Genomic DNA, 7,599 nt, shown 5'->3' with positions numbered 1-7,599 from the left:
TTATTTTTGGCTTTTTAGAAAGAAAATTCATGACCTATTTTAATTTATAAATAAAGAAAATAATTTGTAGGAATAAGATAATAGTTGCAGAAACAGCAGGCTATTTGACTTCTGTGTTTTTCATTTTTATTTTAAGAATAAAATTTAAAATGCTAAGTTTTACCGACTTCTAGGCATGGAAATATATAGTATTTAATTTCAGTTGGTTTTGTAGAATCTCTCATTGACAGAAATAGTCTTTATTGAAAAAAGAAGAAAAACAAGGAGGAGCTAAATTTAGAAGTGTTTTGGAATATATTTTTCTAGGGAACATAACATATACTTAACTTCATAAGGCATAGTAGAGAGTGTCTCTAATATCGGTTATCAATAGATATTTTGGTGAAGTCATATGTATTGATTTAAACACATTGCTCTAGGTTAATTATTTGAAATGAAAAAAAATCTCAATAAGTTAAAATGATTTATATATTTGTTTTAAAAACACAAAGGTCATTCAGTATCACTACCTTTTTTGTATAATAATTTGAAACTTTATAAAATAGTTGTTACTATTTTTGCATCAGCATAGTTAGGATTTCAAAAATACTGTGGAATACAGAATAAGTCCATAAAAAGACAAATAATCTGCGATCGCACTTGTATGTGATACCTAGAATACTGACATTTTTAGGGACAGAGAGTAAAATAGTTGCTCCTGGGGCCTAGGGCTAAGGGTGGATGAGAGGTTGTTATTTAACGCCTACCAACTTTCACATTTGCAAAAATGAGATTATGCTGATGAGTTGCATGGCCTTGTGAATGTACTTAACAGCTCTAAACTGGATACATAAAAGCGGCTAGCATGGTAAATTTTATGTTGTATGTTCTTTTGTTTTAAGAAATATTTATTTATTTATTTGATACAGGGTCTTGCTATGCAGTTCAGACTCATAGTAATCCTCCTGTTTCTCTAAATATGTCCTGTTCCTAATGTCTTATTGATTATTACACTACCTTTAAAATAAATTAAAACAAAAAAGACAAGGAAAGAACTTAAGATTTCTTGAAAGCAAGTGCCAATATCCAACTATTTGCCCAATCTTGTATAACTATATCTGTTGATCTGAGCATCACATTTGAAGATAAAAATAGATAACAACCATTGTTAATTAGCTAGTCCTGTTTTGAAACATCTGTTAACATATGCATTGCTGTATGTTACCTTGTTTCTGTCTTTTTCTCTATTTGTTTTCACTCTTCAAAATAAAATAAAATAAAACTTAAAATCCTCCTGTCTCAGCTTCCCCAGTGCTGGGATTATAGGCATGCACCACTGTGTCCGGGGAGTCCAGGGCCGGCATGGCGTGCAGTACTGGGGATCGAAATTAGGACTTTGAGCTGGCCAGACAGGCGCTTAGACTGCTGAGCTATCTCCCCAGCCCTGTGTTGTACGTTCTCTATGAAGCTTTTTTAAAATGAGGATTTTAAGATACTGTAGCCCTTGAGCTGACCTCGGCCAACCAGAATCCTTCCCACTGACGTGAAGTGCAGTGTCCAAAGCACCTGCAATCTGCTGGTGTCTGCCACCAGAGGCGCTAGGTCAGGCCAGCTGAGCTCTGCCCTGCCCATGGAGCTACCAGGGGAGCAAAGGAACCTGGCTGGACTGGGGTCTCGCCAACAGAAATTCAATCTGACTTGTGCAAAACATACAGATCAAAATGGGACAATATTTATCTCCAACTTTTCATTGACTCAGCAATGACATCTACCTTGCTGTATTGTAAAATCTAAATAAACTAAAGGACATAAAAACTAGGGTAATGCCTTGTACGTAATAGCCTTGGACGTAGTAATGGCCTGCACACAATAGTTACAGTATTGCTGTTTTTCGTTGTGAAGCACACCTCTAGTGTGTGTGGTGAGTCATGGGTCAATATCTATTGGCATTTGTACCATGATTATGTGTACTTCTCTTCCAATGTGAGGAATGCAGAAGGACATTTTTCCTTTGTTTCTCAGAGTGTCAGAAGGTGCCATCAGTATCAAAAAGCCTTAAAATAATAATAAAAAGACAACTCTGTAACCAAGTAGGGCAATTTGTTTTCCTGGACAATTTGTTTAAAAGTCAGAAGTCAGCTGGGGGTGTTGGCCTACCTCTGTAATCCCAGCACTCTGACAATCTGAGGCAGGAAGATCATAAAGTTAAGAGCAGTTTACACCACTGAGCTATATCCCCAGCCCACAAAACTTTAAATAAATTTAAATAGGGCTGGGGATATATAGTAGCTCAATGCAAAGGTCCTGCATTCAACCCCCTTATAATAATCTCTCTCTTCAATCCATCCATCCATCCATCCATCCATCCATTCCTCCTCCTCCTCCTCCTCCTCCTCCTCCTCCTCCTCCTCCTGCTCCTCTTTTCTTCTTTTGTTTCTTCTGAGACAGGGTCTCTCTACACAGTTCAGGCTGGCCTTGTCACTTTGTAGCCCAGGCTGGCTTCAAAGTCACAGCAATCCTGCCTCAGCTTCCCAAATGCAGAGATTATAAGCGTATGACACCACCTCTGGCCCCTCAATTCTTTTTTGAGTTGATTTTATTTGAGTAGGTCTGCTCTCTGATCTAGTGGGCCTTTTATACCCCAATTTTTTTTAAGTTCCGTTGTTGAATACTATAGGTGTGTAAACTCAGCAAAATATTCTAAAAGAGTACAGAAGCCCATAATATCATTGGGTCTTCGGTTTAACTGGAAATGTCAGAAATTATTGACCTGAGTCCCCCACAGCTCAACATAACAACATAGGTTTTGCAAGCCTCCGTTCTTACCCTAGCTACAGCCTGTTTCTATCCGAAGCCACTTTCTCCACCTGCAATGACCAAGCAGTATGATGGGGCTAAGGAACTGATAAGCTCCTATGAAGACTTAGAATTTAAGACATTCTCACCAGAAATTTTATTATTTTAATTTGTCTTCCTTTCCTAGTAGAAATAAATGTTCTAAAGCAATCCTTTGGGTATTTTTAAAAACAGCTTGGGACATGAGTTGTTTACACATGATTCTTTAGTGTTTTTAAGGATCCATCAATTTTTTATGTGAAAACATATCATTTGCACATGAAAACAAATGATGCAGATACCTGCATACATACTGATAGCTGAAAAATATTTTACTTAACTTTTTGTTTGTAACCACGCAGTCAATGTTTATTTTATTTATTTATTTTTATTGCCACATATTTGTAGTGTGTAGTGACTATGTTCTTTGTGTAAAGCTGGTGCATACACATAACACATTTTAATTCTTCTTTGTCCCCTTCTCTTCTCCTCTTCCTGCCCCTCTTTTTATCTCTTAATCTCTTTACTTTTTGTAAAAGTTGTGTCTCCATAGCCGGGCATGGTGATACACACCTGTAATCTCAGTAGTCTGGAGGCTGAGGCAGGATGATGGCCGTGAGTTCAAAGCTAGTTTGGGCCACATAGGGAGTTCAGTGCCAACCTGAACTATGTAATGAGACTCTGTCTCAACAAAACAAAACAAAACAAAACAAAACAAGAAAAACCCAAATAAAAAGAATTCTATCTCCCTGTTTCCTATTATTTATCTCTATTTTGGTTTTTATATATATTTTGTGTTTTTCATACAAGATAGACCATGCAATATTTAATTAAGCTCTTATATTTGATTTTATCCCACAGCGTTATGGTCTCAGGGTACATCCGTTTGCCTATAAATGACACAAATTGTCAGTTTTAACAGGACAAATGCCAATTAGTATTGGACATGAAATGGGAAACATTTTGAATTTTTCACTAAGCTTTTCACAGCTCTCCTGTGTCCTGCTGTTCATAGACTTTTTGAACAAAAGTATACTGTTATAACTTTTATATCCACCAATGTTCTGCACAAAGTAGGTGCCATTCAAAACTAATGACTTCTTTGTCTATTGGTCTAATTTTATTATTTATAGGTTGATTTCTATATTAAAACTGTGTTCAGGCATCTTGAATGTCTGCTGTATATATGGCCAGATGTTTCCCTCTCTTTCTCTGTTGGCTACTACCTTCAAACCCATGTCTTAGGTAATGACACTGTTTTTTGAGCACAGACAAACGTGTTTGTATTATCAACTGTAATCATGTTTTGATCCATTTTATTACTTGTTCTAGTTTCAATGACAGTAGTCATGACCAAATATCTATGGTGACACAACGACAGACATAGAAGTTGAAGAATCTCCTCCAGGCATACAGCATTTTCTCATAATTTCTTGACACTCAGGGTCTAGACAGTGGCCATATAAATTGATTCTTTTAATCTGGATAAAATTAGTTCACCTTTGGTCTTAATTCTGAAGAGCTTGGAACAATTTAAAAATCTGAACTAATTGTGTACTGCTCTAGAATAGGATTTTTCAGCATAGAGTGAAGATGACCATCTATGATGGCCTTAAGTATAAGGTCTTGTCCTCATGTATTTGGGAAGCCTGAAGGAGCCTTGCTCTTTTGGCCACAGTTTTCTTAAAAGTTAATATAAATGATGTGAACTCACTGGTCTAGTTGTGAGCCCACTTGTCTAGTTCAGGCCCACAGTGGGATACAGTTATGTAACCATGACTTAGCACAAGTAAACATGCTTGTGCTGGTTACGACACTGTCTAAGAATGTAAATATGTGATAACAACCTGTATAATAATCACATAATACAGATGCAGATGGTTCTTGTGGTCTGCTTTATTAAAAAAAATAAATGGACTTAAAGTAACTTTCATTAGCAATTTCATTTCTTCCTTTTATCACAATCACTACATTTAGGCTATGTATTTATTCTAAAAAGTTATTTTATAATGCCTAAATAATGGTGCATGATTGATGTACTTTTTCACTCGAGATACTAGTGCTTTTTTTTTCAAAAATGAATGAAATTTTCATCTTTGTGTTTAGAAGTTATTTCTGAGTTTTAATACTTTTTTAAAGGAGATAGACCTGATTTAATTTTAGCAAAATAGAGGGAAGAAGAAATAAAAACATATGTTAATATTATGCATTTAATCCTGGATTTTTAAAATGCTTTTGGGGTAGCTGGAAGAGGAGGAGAGGCCATGGGCTGATGCACAAGGGCATCCTCTTGGGGGAGAGTCCCAGCTATCATCCAACTGTGGACAGAATCTTCATAGAGCTTGGAAATGTCACCATCAGGAACATGTCTGGCTTAAACCTAAACACTGAGTGAGTCTGTTTTAAGACTGGGAATATGGCAAGCAAGAGACCAGAGATGTCAACCGTCGTGGAGGATTAAGGCAGAATGTTTGAGCCTTCCCAGTGTGGCCTGCGGTGGAGTCACAGCCTGGTGAATCACACTGGTGAGAGGCAGAGCTGGAAGGAGCTACCAGGACATGGAGAGAAAGCCAATTACGAGCAGGCTCCTGGGACAGTAGCATCTGAACATTAGGAGAAGTTGTGTATTTTTTGGCTCAGATCAACAGCTTTTCCAGGTCTGGGTAGCACAACCAGAATATACTGTTAATCTGAGTTTGTTTAACATTTTTAGTCCTGGCAATTTTTCAAGACCATATGGCAATTTTCTTTCTTGAAAAACTCCCTACTCTTTACAGAATGAAATTTTAGAATACGATAGAATTTCAAACATCAAATTTAGATCTTTTATATATAATTTTTATATAATCCTGTAGGAAAATGCATGAGACATAAATCAAAATTGTCTGGACTAGGGGACTATATTTGATTCCTTTTATTTTCTTGATACTTCTTTAGATTTTTAGTTATCTCTATTGATCAGGTAATCATTTCTGAAGCTTAATAAAAATGAAAGTACTAAGATCTCTTATACCTGAAACACCAAGCACATACCACCCTTACTTGCTTTCAGATTTTCTTAGATTTATTTTATTTAATTTTATATTATACTTATAAATACATATTAATTATATAAATTAACAGGATTCATTGTGGTATTCCCATTCATGCAGGCTTGTGTTGACTGTATTTCTCTCTCCTGCGTGGATTCTCTCGCCCTCCCATCTCTCCTCCAATTTTTCTTCTCAGTCCCTTGCAGTTTCCCTTTTCCCGAAAGATCATCTTTTTTTTTTTTTTTTTTTTTCCCGCCACACACATGACAGGAACATACAATACTTGTTTTGTTCATCTGGCTCATTGTACTTTTCTTTTCCAGGCTTGTTTCATTTCCCAGCAAATGTCATACTCCATGTGCACATGTATCACGTTTTCTTTATCTGTTGATCTACTGATGGACATCTCGGCTGCTTTCACATCCTAGCTGTCGGGAGCAGAGCTGCAATCAACCCAGGCATAATATCCTCTTTGTATGCTGACATCACTTTTGGGTATACACCAGGAAGAGGGATTGATGGATTATATGGAGGTTGTATTTTCGGCTTTTTGAGGAACTTCTATACTATTTTTCATGCTGGCTGTGCTAGCTTATATTTCTACCAGTGAAATAATATTTCTTTTTCACCACATTCTCAGCAACACCTATTATTTATTTTTGTTTATTAATGATAACCATTCCAAATAGGGTGAAATAAAAATTGACATTTACTTTTAAGAACTAAATAATTGGAGATTAAAGTTGAAGTTCTCTATATTTTATTTCTTTTTAATACAACACTTTGTTTTATTTCTATATTTATTTTTGTGGTACTGGGGATTGAACATGGGACCATACACTTGCCAGGCAGGTGCTTACACCACTGAGCTATTTCTCTAGCTTTTTATTTCTTTTTGAAAATATACTCATAACTAAAAGACCTTTAGTTCTTTGAGAAGTTGTTGGTATGACTGCGCTTCATAAGTGAAAGCCTATTCCAAGGATAACTCCTAATGTGAGAATATTATAGTTTTAAAATTAAGTGTATGAAACAATCAGCAACTATATAAAGGTATCTAAGAGTTAAACTGAAATAAAATAAGTTACATTATGTTTATAGTAAAGATTCATGTTGTGGAAGAAGTTCAAAGTGACAATACTATAGTAGTAAATGGGGCTGGGGAGATGGCTCAGTAGAATAAGTGCTTACCTGGCAAGCGCAAGGGTCTGAGTTCAATCCCTGGTTCCACAAAAAAACCCCAAACAAACAAAAAAAAAAAAAAACCCCAAAAAACCAAATAAGAAAGCCAGAAATGCTTTCTGTCACTAGACTCATAACCAACTCATAACAAAATTCCTCCTGCTTTTTGTTTCTGTATCTAAGTCATAGTGAACCAAAATGTTTCTTTCTCAGGCTGAAAGTTCACGTATTGTTAGAATTTGTGGTGCACTGTACCAACTGCAGGAGCCCGGGGGTGAGACAGGACTCCAATTCAGCGATAGAAGTAATATACTCAAGCAAAAACACACTTCAATTTTATAAGTGCACGCTTCATGCCTGCATCGGTAGGGCATATTATGACAGAATCTAAGCAAGAATATGCAATAAAAATTTTCTCAAAAGCCCAGGTTAAAAAGTCCTACCAAAATAAATTTCTGAGGACTCATAGAGTGCCACGGTTTTTAAGAGGCCCCGAAGAAAGTTGTAGCTTCTATGATGAAGCAAGACGTTTGCGCTCGGTGAAACAAGGCATTGCTATCTTTTGTAACAG

The sequence above is a fragment of the Octodon degus genome, unplaced genomic scaffold (genome assembly GCF_000260255.1).
Source record: "Octodon degus isolate 3935 unplaced genomic scaffold, OctDeg1.0 scaffold00022, whole genome shotgun sequence".
In the NCBI taxonomy this organism is placed as follows: Eukaryota; Metazoa; Chordata; class Mammalia; order Rodentia; family Octodontidae; genus Octodon; species Octodon degus.
Note: the sequence above shows the minus strand (reverse complement) of the source record.